General features: G+C 43.8%; 1 non-coding gene across 1 annotated transcript; it reads left to right on the top strand.

Moving 5' to 3' along the window:
• The first annotated feature begins 1,375 nt into the window (after window positions 1-1,375).
• TRNAS-GGA (transfer RNA serine (anticodon GGA)) lies at window positions 1,376-1,451 on the top strand. The gene has a single exon. It is a non-coding gene; the product is annotated as a tRNA-Ser (tRNA).
• The last annotated feature ends 8,901 nt before the right edge of the window (window positions 1,452-10,352 follow it).

The following is a 10,352-nucleotide window of genomic DNA, read 5'->3' as shown; positions in this document are numbered from 1 at the left end:
ACTTTTTAAATTTAAATTTATTGGGGTGACATTGGTTAGTAAAATGATATAGGTTTCAGCTGTACAGTTCTATAATAGAGCACCTGTCTGTTGCACTGTGTGCTCACCACCCCAAGTCACGTGTCCTTCCATCACCATTCATTCCCCTTTTACCCTCGTCTACCTCCCCCATCCCTTGTCCCTCTACCTATTTGATTTTTTAAAGCGTGTTGAAAATAAGCCAATATCTGTGCAGTGGAAACCGGATGTGTTCTAAATCCTGAAGTGCGAAGGTAGGTAACTCAATTTGGGACAGCTTCTTTAATGGTACCCAGGTCACCTGGGACAGTCACCACTGCCACCTGTGTAGCTTGGGCCATGGGCATTGGTGCTGAGGGTGGAGGCATGGCGTAAGAGACTCGAGAGGCTTTGCGAAGGGCCTGGGTGAGCTGCCACCCAGGCTGGCCCACCTTGCCTGTTCTGAGGGTGCTGCTTCCACCCCAGACCCACACTGGTATTTTTAGCACACAAGCACCCTACACCACCTCTTACACTCTGACCAAATTTAGAAATCTCAGGAGGCCTTTGCACTTCCATGCCCCCAGTAGGAGCAATAAATGAAAAAGCCTCCTGTCCAGCCAGAGCCAATCTTAATGCTTGCAGGGCTCTGTCTACGACTGGTAGGGAAGCCCACGATTTATTGCACAGTGAGAAAAAGCAAGCTGCGGGATCACGTGTGTGGTCTGGGTCAACTTCTGCAAAATCAGGACAAACCACTCCACATGCATGTGGGTCTGGGACTCAAAGCCAGGAAAGGGGTGTGGGAAGGGCTTCAAAAGCTTGCTATGGGATTGTGGGATGTGGGGGGGATAGGGTGAGTCAGGTGGTGGGATCAGAGGCTGGGGAGATGAGTAACTCTGCTTTTATATAAAGCTCTATATGTACTGTTTAAAACAAGTGTGTATAACTTCTTAAATTTGAAAACTTTGAAGGTCCAGGCAAGTTGGCTCGGTGGTAGAGGTTCGGCCTGGCATATGGATGTCCTGAGTTCAATTCCTGGTCAGGGCACACAGGAGAAGAGCCCATCTGCTTCTCCACCCTCCCCCTCCCGCTTCTCTCTCTCTCTTTCTCTCTCTTCTCCTCTCCTTCTGCAGCCATGGCTTGATTGGAGCGAGTTGGCCCCCAGGTGCTGATGATAGCTTCATGGCCTTGGCCTCAGGCGCTAAGAAGAGCTCTGTTGCTGAACAGTGGAACAATGCTTCAGCAGGGCAGAGCATCGCCCCCTAGTGGGCTTGCTGGGTGGATCCCAGTCAGGGCACATGCTAGAGTCTGTCTCTGCCCCCCTCCTTTCACTGAATTAAAAAAAGATAAAAAACTTTGAGCACCAAAAAGTTTAGCCCTGGCCGGTTGGCTCAGTGGTAGAGCGTCGGCCTGGAGTGCGGGGGACCCGGGTTCGATTCCCGGCCAGGGCACATAGGAGAAGCGCCCATTTGCTTCTCCACCTCCCCCCCCCCCTCCTTCCTCTCTGTCTCTCTCTTCCCCTCCCGCAGCCAAGGCTCCATTGGAGCAAAGATGGCCCAGGCGCTGGGGACTCTGCCCCAGGCGCTGGAGTGGCTCTGGTCGCGGCAGAGCGACGCCCCGGAGGGGTAGAGCGTCGCCCCTGGTGGGCATGCCGGGTGGATCCCGGTCGGGCGCATGCGGGAGTCTGTCTGACTGTCCCGGTTTCCAGCTTCAGAAAAAATACAAAAAAAAAAAAAAAAAGTTTATATCCAGACATTGTAAAGCCTCAAGCCACATGTGCATATGGGATTCCACAGTTAATCAAGGGCTTCTGGTGCTGTGTGGAGGTCCCTCACTGTTTCTGACAATCAGACATCTACTATCTCTCCCTAATGCAATCAGATGTTCCGGGGATACTATTTCTACCCTCTCAGGTCCACTGTGTGCTGAGTCCACCCCTAGCTACTGGGAAGGGTATAGCCAGGGTTGCCACTCAGAATACTGCTATTTCCTGCTCTGGTTCACAGGGTGCTGACTCCACCCCCATATCCAGAAAGGGGCGTGGCTAAGGATGGCCAATCGGAACGCTGCAGCCCCTGGTTCTTCAGATCTGGGTCTGGCCTCTAGCAGGGAGACTGCAGTGCACATTGTTGGAAATGGAGAGCCCAAACCCCTTTCAGCTACTTAACTGTGGAACTTCTCTTGCACATCAAGCAGCTCATTCTCTGAGTTTGCCTGAGGCTTGTCTGAGTTGGGATTAGGTTTTGTAAGCAAAGGAGGCAGCACAGCTCTGAATTTACACAAGCAGATGGCTGAATTATCAGGAATGTTGCACATTGGTTGTTAAACATGACCAATATTAAAATTAAGCATATAAACTTATAATTAAATGAATTATATTAAAAATAAAGGGAAAGCCCTGGCCAGTTGGCTCAGTGGTAGAGCATCGGCCTGGCGTGCAGGAGTCCCGGGTTCGATTCCTGGCCAGGGCACACAGGAGAAGCGCCCATCTGCTTCTCCACCCTCCCCCTCTCCTTCCTCTCTGTCTCTCTCTTCCCTCCCACAGCCAAGGCTCCATTGGAGCAAAGATGGCCTGGGCGCTGAGGATGGCTCCATGGCCTCATCTCAGGCACTAAAATAGCTTGGTTGCCGAACAACAGAGCAGTGGTCCCAGAAGGGCAGAGCATTTCCCTGTAGGAGGCATGCCGGTGGATCCCGGTCAGGGTACATGCAGGAGTCTGTCTCTTCCTCTCCGCTTTCCACTTAAGAAAACAAAAAAGAGTGGAATTAACAATAGTATCTCTAACCCCCCAAAAAACCTTGGTATAAATCCAACATCTGTGTAAGATCTAAATGCTGAAAACTATATAAAAGGAAATGATGAGGAAAGAAATCAAAGAAGACCTAAATAAATGGAAAGATATACTGTATTCACAGATTAGAAGACTCAGTATTGTTAAAATGTTAGTCTTTCAAACTGATATTTAAATTTATCTCCCTTGCCAAATACCAGCAACGTTTTCTTGTACATGTTTACAAGTGTCTTTAAAAGTTTACACAGGGAGGCAAAAAATTAGAATAACCAAAACAATTTTGGAAAAGAACAATGTTGGAGGACTCACACTTTCTGATTCCTATGCTGACAATAAAGCAACAGTAATCAAGACAGTGTGATTCTGATGAAAAACTGCATCAGTGCAACAGAATGGAATCCAGAAATAGATCCCACATGTGGGGCCAATTTACTCTCAACACAGCTGCAATTAGATGGACAAGGGAATTTTAAAAAATAAATGGCGCGCCTGACCTGTGGTGGCGCAGTGGATAAAGCATCGACCTGGAAATGCTGAGGTCGCCGGTTCGAAACCCTGGGCTTGCCTGGTCAAGGCACATATGGGAGTTGATGCTTCCAGCTCCTCCCTCCTTCTCTCTCTCTGTCTCTCCTCTCTCTCTGTCTCTCCCTCTCCTCTCTAAAATGAATAAATAAATAAATAAATAAATGGCGCTGGAACAATTGTCATTCATGTGAGAGAAAAAAAAAGAACCTCAATCCACACCTTGCATCAAAAATAAAACATAAAATCATAAAACTTCTAGTAGTACACCTAGGTAAAAGAAATCTGAGACCTTGAGTTGTGCAAACATTTCTTAGATATGACAGTAAAAGAAAAATGTTCACACATCAAAGGAAAAGGGATAAATTAGAGTCCTTCAAAACGTGTAAAAACTCGGCTCTTTGGAACACTGTTAAAAGCATGAAAAGAGAAGACACGAACTGGGAGAAACTATTTGCAAAACATATGTTTCATAAAGAACTTGCATCCAGAATCTATAAATAATGCTCAAACAACCCAATTTTAAAAATGGTTAAAATATTTGGCCAGACATTTCACCAAAGAAGATAAGCAGATGGCAGATAAACCCATGGAAAGATTTTCAAAGTCACTAGTTATTAGTAAAATGGAAATGAAAACCACAATGACTTATCACTACAAACCCAATAGGATGGCTGAAAACAAAACCAAACAAACCCCCCTGGCAATGCCCAGTGTATGTGGGTCTGTGGTGCACCTGCGACGCTCAGACCTGGCTGGCGGGAACACGAAACGGTATGTGCACTTTGGCAACAGGATTGACAGGTTTTTTTTAATAAAGTTAAATATACTTCCACCTGATGACCCAGAATTCTCTCTTCTAGAGGAATGAAAATATATGTTTTCACAAAACCTGTACACAACTCTTTATGACAGCTTTATTCATAGTCCTCCCAACGTGGGGACCCCTCAAATGTCCTTGAACTGATTGATGCATGGGTTAACAAGTTGCGGGATATTTGTCCAATGGGATAGTACTTTGCCATAAAATAAACAAGGGGTCCACAAACAGCAGAATGAATCTCCAAGTCATTATGTCGAATGAAAGAAACCAGACTCAAATACATAGTGCATGACTCCATCTCTATGATGTTCTGGAAATGATAGCTATAGGGACCTAGGGAGCCGGTGGTGGCAGGGCTGGGAGTAGGGCATGTGGGATTTGGGATGAGGGAGGTGGTTTATGTCTTGATTGTGATTATGGGTACTTGACCGTTTATTTGTCAGAACTCATAGAATTATACACTTAAAAGGAGTTTTTTTGTTTTTGTTTTTTTTTACTGTATATAAGTTATAGCTCAAAAATGTAAAATGTTTAAGAAAAAGATGTTGGAAAGTAGCACAAAGAAGAATTGTTGTATCCGTTTTATTTAGATAAAAAGTTGTGATTAGTAAAGTAATTTTTATTTGCCCAACTTTTGAAGGTCCCGTCTTTCCATGACTAATTTCTGATTTTTCATGGAATTAAAAAAATAAAATTTAAAAAATATGAGCTAGTATCTACCTGTATTCATCCAACTGTCCTTCCATCCATCCATCCATCCTTGCTGAGATTCTCCTATCTGTCACAATAAATAGTAAGAATCATTTTTAAGAAAAGCCAGCTGGGTCCTGGCTGGGTAGCTCAGTTGGTTAGAATACCATCCTGAAATGTCAAGGTTGTGGGTTTGATCCCTGGTCAAGGAACATCCAAGAATCAACCAATCAATGCATAAGAAGTGGAACAACCAAGTGATCTCTCTCTCTCTCTCCCTTCCTCTTTCTTTCCCTCTCTTTCTCTAAAGTCAATTTTAAAAGAAGAAGAAAAACTAGCTGTTCTCATTCTGAAACGGATCTGTGGCACTTCCAGTGGAGTGTTATCCTGATGCAGGACACACACATCTGCAAAGTCAGACACCTGCATTTTGAACGGTCCATGCTCTCTGTGACGTGTACGGCCAGCCGGGAATAGCACCTCCCATACAGTCAGCAGATCCTGAATCTTCTCGCTGTCCCCTGCCCTTGTCACGAGGTGTGCTCTGACACTGTAAAACAGCTGTCGCGTTCGCTCCTCGTCCACCTGAGTGTGCTGTCTTGGTGTCACGCCATGGAGGAGGCCTGGCAAATTCCATGGCACGGGTCATGTGTTGCTTCCAGAGGCTCTGCTTTCTCCCATTCCTGCTGGAACAATGACCAGTGGACAGTCCACCGGAGAGAAGCTGAGTCACTCTTTTGGGCAGAGCCCTCCAGAATGAAATGCTTAGCTTAGGGTTGGCTGCTGGAAGCATCTCTAGTTTTCCCAACATGCGTGAAAGCAGGGAGGGAACGCAGCCTGGGGAACAAGTGGCCCCGGAACCAGCTTTGCAACCAAACTGGAAAATGCTGACTCTCCACTGCCACCCCCCAAGATTCTAATCCCGGAGGTCTGGGGGGGCCCAGGAGTCAATGTTTCCCACAAACTCCCTAGGTAACCCTAATGCCCAGAGGGAATTCTGAACCACGGTTGTCGAGGGTCTCGCAAGAGCTGGAATTTCCCCCAAGATGACAGAATCAGAGAGAGGTCAGGTGTGTTGCATGAAGGGACGTCTACAGAACCATGCTCAGGAGGAGGAATCATGCTGGCCCAGGCAGATGGAGTGACTAGGTGACAGTGCAGGGACAAGTGCACACCAAGTACAGGTGATGCTGCCCTGAGTAGGACCCAGGCTGCCGCTGGAGCAGGAGGCACCCCCCAGCGAACTGGGTGTCACTTGTAGACAGCATGACCAATGATGATTGATTTGAAGTCAAGTAATTCATTGTCAGGCATGTTATTTTCTGTTATTACTTGACTGATTCTGATAGTTCAGGCCTTGGGATGTAATTATAATAATTATCAAGGATGAGTCTTTTAATTGGCAATCTTTGGACTGATAACAAACTGTCATACTCCCTGAGCAGGAAATGACAGCAATTTGCCTTTCAGCTCATTCGTTTGCTCCTAAGAGGAACATTTCACCATGAGCCCTCCTTACGTCCCCTGTGGCCAGCTTCCAGTCAGGGTGGCTCAATTACGAGGTCTTTTTATTACTGTTTTGTCTATGCGCCAGGTAAGCATTCCCTATGGTATATTGTCTGCAACTGCTGAGGAAAAAAAAACACACCTATCTGTCTTTTGAAATCCTAAATTGTGTGTATTATAAAAGACAATAATTTAAAGACATGAAGTTCATAATTGGCCATGCCTTGGAAATGATCCAAACCTACTAAAGTAGTATCGTAAGCTAGGTACCACTCAAAATCTGTTTTATCTGATACACTCAGTTAAAAATAAAGTTCAATAAAAAGGTCAGCAAAGTGTAGATGTAGTTGACTAGTTAAGTCAAATGGCCCAAGGCTTTCATTGAACATAAGTATGAATAACATTGCCCGTTAATGATGGAGAGTCCTAAAGCATACATTCAGTAAGATTAGCAATGGTTATCAAAAAAGTACCATGCTTATACTGGAAACATCTGGAAATGCTTGCCATTTTCAGTAGGTAGGCTGTCAAAGTTTACAGTGGAAACGACTTCCGTTGAGTTCATCAGCACTAACCCTCCCGGCAGGAGCCACCCAGTCAGTGTCTGACTCCAAAACAGAAGCTGCAGCCTGGTCTCAGGTTTGTTTAAAAAGCATCCTTCCTTTACATAGTAAAACTGTTGTCAAACAACGTAATTTAAACCCCTTCCCTTGAAACAGAGATGTTAAATTGTGCAAGAGGTGGACATTCCAGAAGGACTTCCTGCTGGGTCCCAAAACTATTTTCGGCTGCAGCTTTCCGAAGGGAGCTCACGCCCCAAGCATTCTAAACCTCGGAGCAACGGAAGTCCTCACCTCCAGGTTTTGTGAAGGCCCCTTTCTTTACTTAGCAATGTCAAGGGCAACAAATCCTCCTGTTACTATTGAGGACAAGCTGCTTTCTATTCATCTTTCTGTATAGTACAAACTGATCAAACCGACGGCTGGGAGTTTGTTAAAACTTGGTGTTCTAATCACAGGCTCTAATAGATGCAGGTCTGTGTCCAAGTTTGGGGGTGGGGAGGGGTATAAAAGAAAAAAAAACTGCCCTCTTGTGGCGACTGTTGTCATTGCTTCTGTCACAAAAATCAAATGCACTAATATAAATATAATGGTAACTGCACTTTAGGAACACATGAATATCTCCTTTTATGCAGTGTTGGTGGGAGTCTGGACACATAACCTAATCAAAGCCAAACATCTGAATTTAATCCTGCGTCATATCCCATCCAGGTGTTATACATGCAAAACATTGCAAAAGTTACTTATAAAATACTGTTTATAAGGAAGTATTGATGTTTAGATACCAAATAGGATTGCAGTTTCTTCCTTTTTAATTTATCGATATTTTTTGGAGAGGAGAGAGAGAGAAAGAAACATCATTTGTTGTTCCACTTATTTACGCATTCATTGGTTGATTCTTGTGTGTGCCCAGGCTGAGAATTGAACCCACACCCTTGGTGTATTGGACAGTGCTTTAAACAACTGAACTACCTGGTCAGGGCCAGTGTCAAGCATGTGTACCTGTTCCTTTAAAATTTAAAAATGTTTAGTTGTAGTAAGATACAGAGTATGGAATTCATCACTGTAAACAGTTTTCAGGGTACAGTTTGGTAGTATTAAGTATATTCACACTGTTGTGCAACCATCACCACCATCTCCAGAACTCCTCATCTTCCTAAACTGCAACTCTGCACCCCTCAACCAATCACTGCCTGCTCCCTGCTTCCTCAGCCCTTGGCCCCCACCACTCTTTTTTTTTTTTTTGTATTTTTATTTATTTATTTTTTGTATTTTTCTGAAGCTGGAAACGGGGAGAGACAGTCAGACAGACTCCTGCATGCGTCCGACCGGGATCCACCCGGCACGCCCACCAGGGGCCACGCTCTGCCCACCAGGGGGAGATGCTCTGCCCCTCCAGGGGGTCGCTCTGCTGAGACCAGAGCCACTCTAGCGCCTGGGGCAGAGGCCGAGGAGCCATCCCCAGCACCCGGGCCATCTTTGCTCCAATGGAGCCTTGGCTGCAGGAGGGGAAGAGAGAGACAGAGAGGAAGGAGGGGGGTGGTGGAGAAGCAAATGGGTGCTTCTCCTATGTGCCCTGGCCGGGAATCGAACCCGGGTCCCCCGCATGCCAGGCCGACGCTCTACCGCTGAGCCAACTGGCCAGGGCCGGCCCCCACCACTCTTATTTCTGTCCCTATGCATTTGACTTCTCTAGGTCTCTCATGTAAATGGAATTGTATAGCATTTGTCTTTTTGTGACTGGCTCAATTCACTTAACATAATGTCCTCAAGGTTCATCTATATTGTAGTGTGTGTCAGAATTTCCTTCCTCTTTAAGGCAGAATAATAATACATTGTCTGGATAGACCATGTTTATTTATCCATTCACCCAGCCATGCACAATGGGGTTGCTTCCACCTTCTGGCTACTGCGAATAGTGCTGCTTTGAAGGTGGGTGTGCAAATATCCCTTCAAAACCCCGCTTTCAATGCTTTTGGATATATACCCCAAATTGTGGGGTCATAGGTTAGTTCTATTTTTAGTTTTTTTAAAGAGCTGGCCTACTGTTTTTCATAGGGGCTGCTCCATTTTACATTCCCACTCACAGTGTACAAGGTTCCAATTTCTCCACATCCTCACCAGAAAAAAAAGAGACAATTTTAAGAACCATCATTCACATATAACAAAGAGAATTTTAAATGATTTTATTGAGCTATGCAAAACATCGTTAAACAACAAAGAATAAGAAACTATTACAAAAGTTCAAACAATCATAATGATAGCAGAGAACAGACCACAGAATGTAAGTCTCACTAAGTGAATTCAGTTATTTGCTGGCATGAAAAGAATATAATGCCCTTGCTCTGGGGAAACTGCTCCCACGTGTTCACTACACAGAGCTTCTGGACTTGGTATGTTGTAAACAACAGATGAGCTTTTTAAGAATTTGAATTGCGTTAACCTAGATAGAAGCAATACTTTCCCAATGTAGATGTCTATCAGATCATCCTGGTGTACACTTTCATATCTTACCATTTTACCTGTCAATTTAATCTCAATTAAACTGGAAAGAAAAAGAACGTGAATTTAGACCTCTCATGGATTTTAAAATATGAAGAGAAAAATTCATAACCAAAATAAGTGCTGAGCTATGAAGAAAAATATGGTTCATTATAAAGATAGGTACCAGTTAATTTTAAGTACTAGAGACATTTTATATGCTGCTCAAAGGTAGGGTAAGTCTAATTGGTAAAAGAGAAATACTGTTTATAGGGTGTTTATAAAAGAGTCCATATTCTTTTCAAGTATACATTTTCATCATCAGATTTTAATTGTTTTTCCTCTTCCAATTATTTTGAAAACATGAAAAAAAGTTGTAGTGAAACAAAAGGGTGGTAAACTGACTAATGGATGGGCAGTAACAGGATGTAACCAGGTTCCTTACCTGCCAAAGGATACAATTAAGGAAGAATACAACAATCTAAATGTAAACTTTGCTCATATACCAAGATAAAATAGGTTGAATTATTTTCTAGTCAAATTTAGAGTTTTTCATTTTCTACTCAGTTTTTTTGGGGTTTGCGTTGGATTTAGAACTACCGTATTTCCCCATGTATAAATCAGATGCACCTTAATTTTGGGGCTGGAAATTTGAAAAAAAAAAGTATTACAAAAAGTTATTGAACTCAAGTTTTATTCCTCATAAAATTCATACAACTCCTCATCACTGTCAAAACTCCCATCCATTAGCTTGTCCTCATCTGTGTCTGATAATGAATCACTGTTTTCATACATTGCCTCGTCCTCAGTTCCATTTATGGCATTTGAAATGCCACAACCACTGGATAAAACACACCCAGTTTTTAGACCCTGAATTTTTTGAAAAAATGGTGCATCTTATACATGGGGAATACGGTAATTAAAAGTATTGTAATGGCTTTAACTGTTATGGAAAATTCATTTGTATAAAAGAAGTAT

The sequence above is a fragment of the Saccopteryx bilineata genome, chromosome 6, assembly GCF_036850765.1.
Source record: "Saccopteryx bilineata isolate mSacBil1 chromosome 6, mSacBil1_pri_phased_curated, whole genome shotgun sequence".
Lineage (NCBI taxonomy): Eukaryota > Metazoa > Chordata > Mammalia > Chiroptera > Emballonuridae > Saccopteryx > Saccopteryx bilineata.
This window is presented reverse-complemented; position numbering and strand designations above follow the sequence as displayed.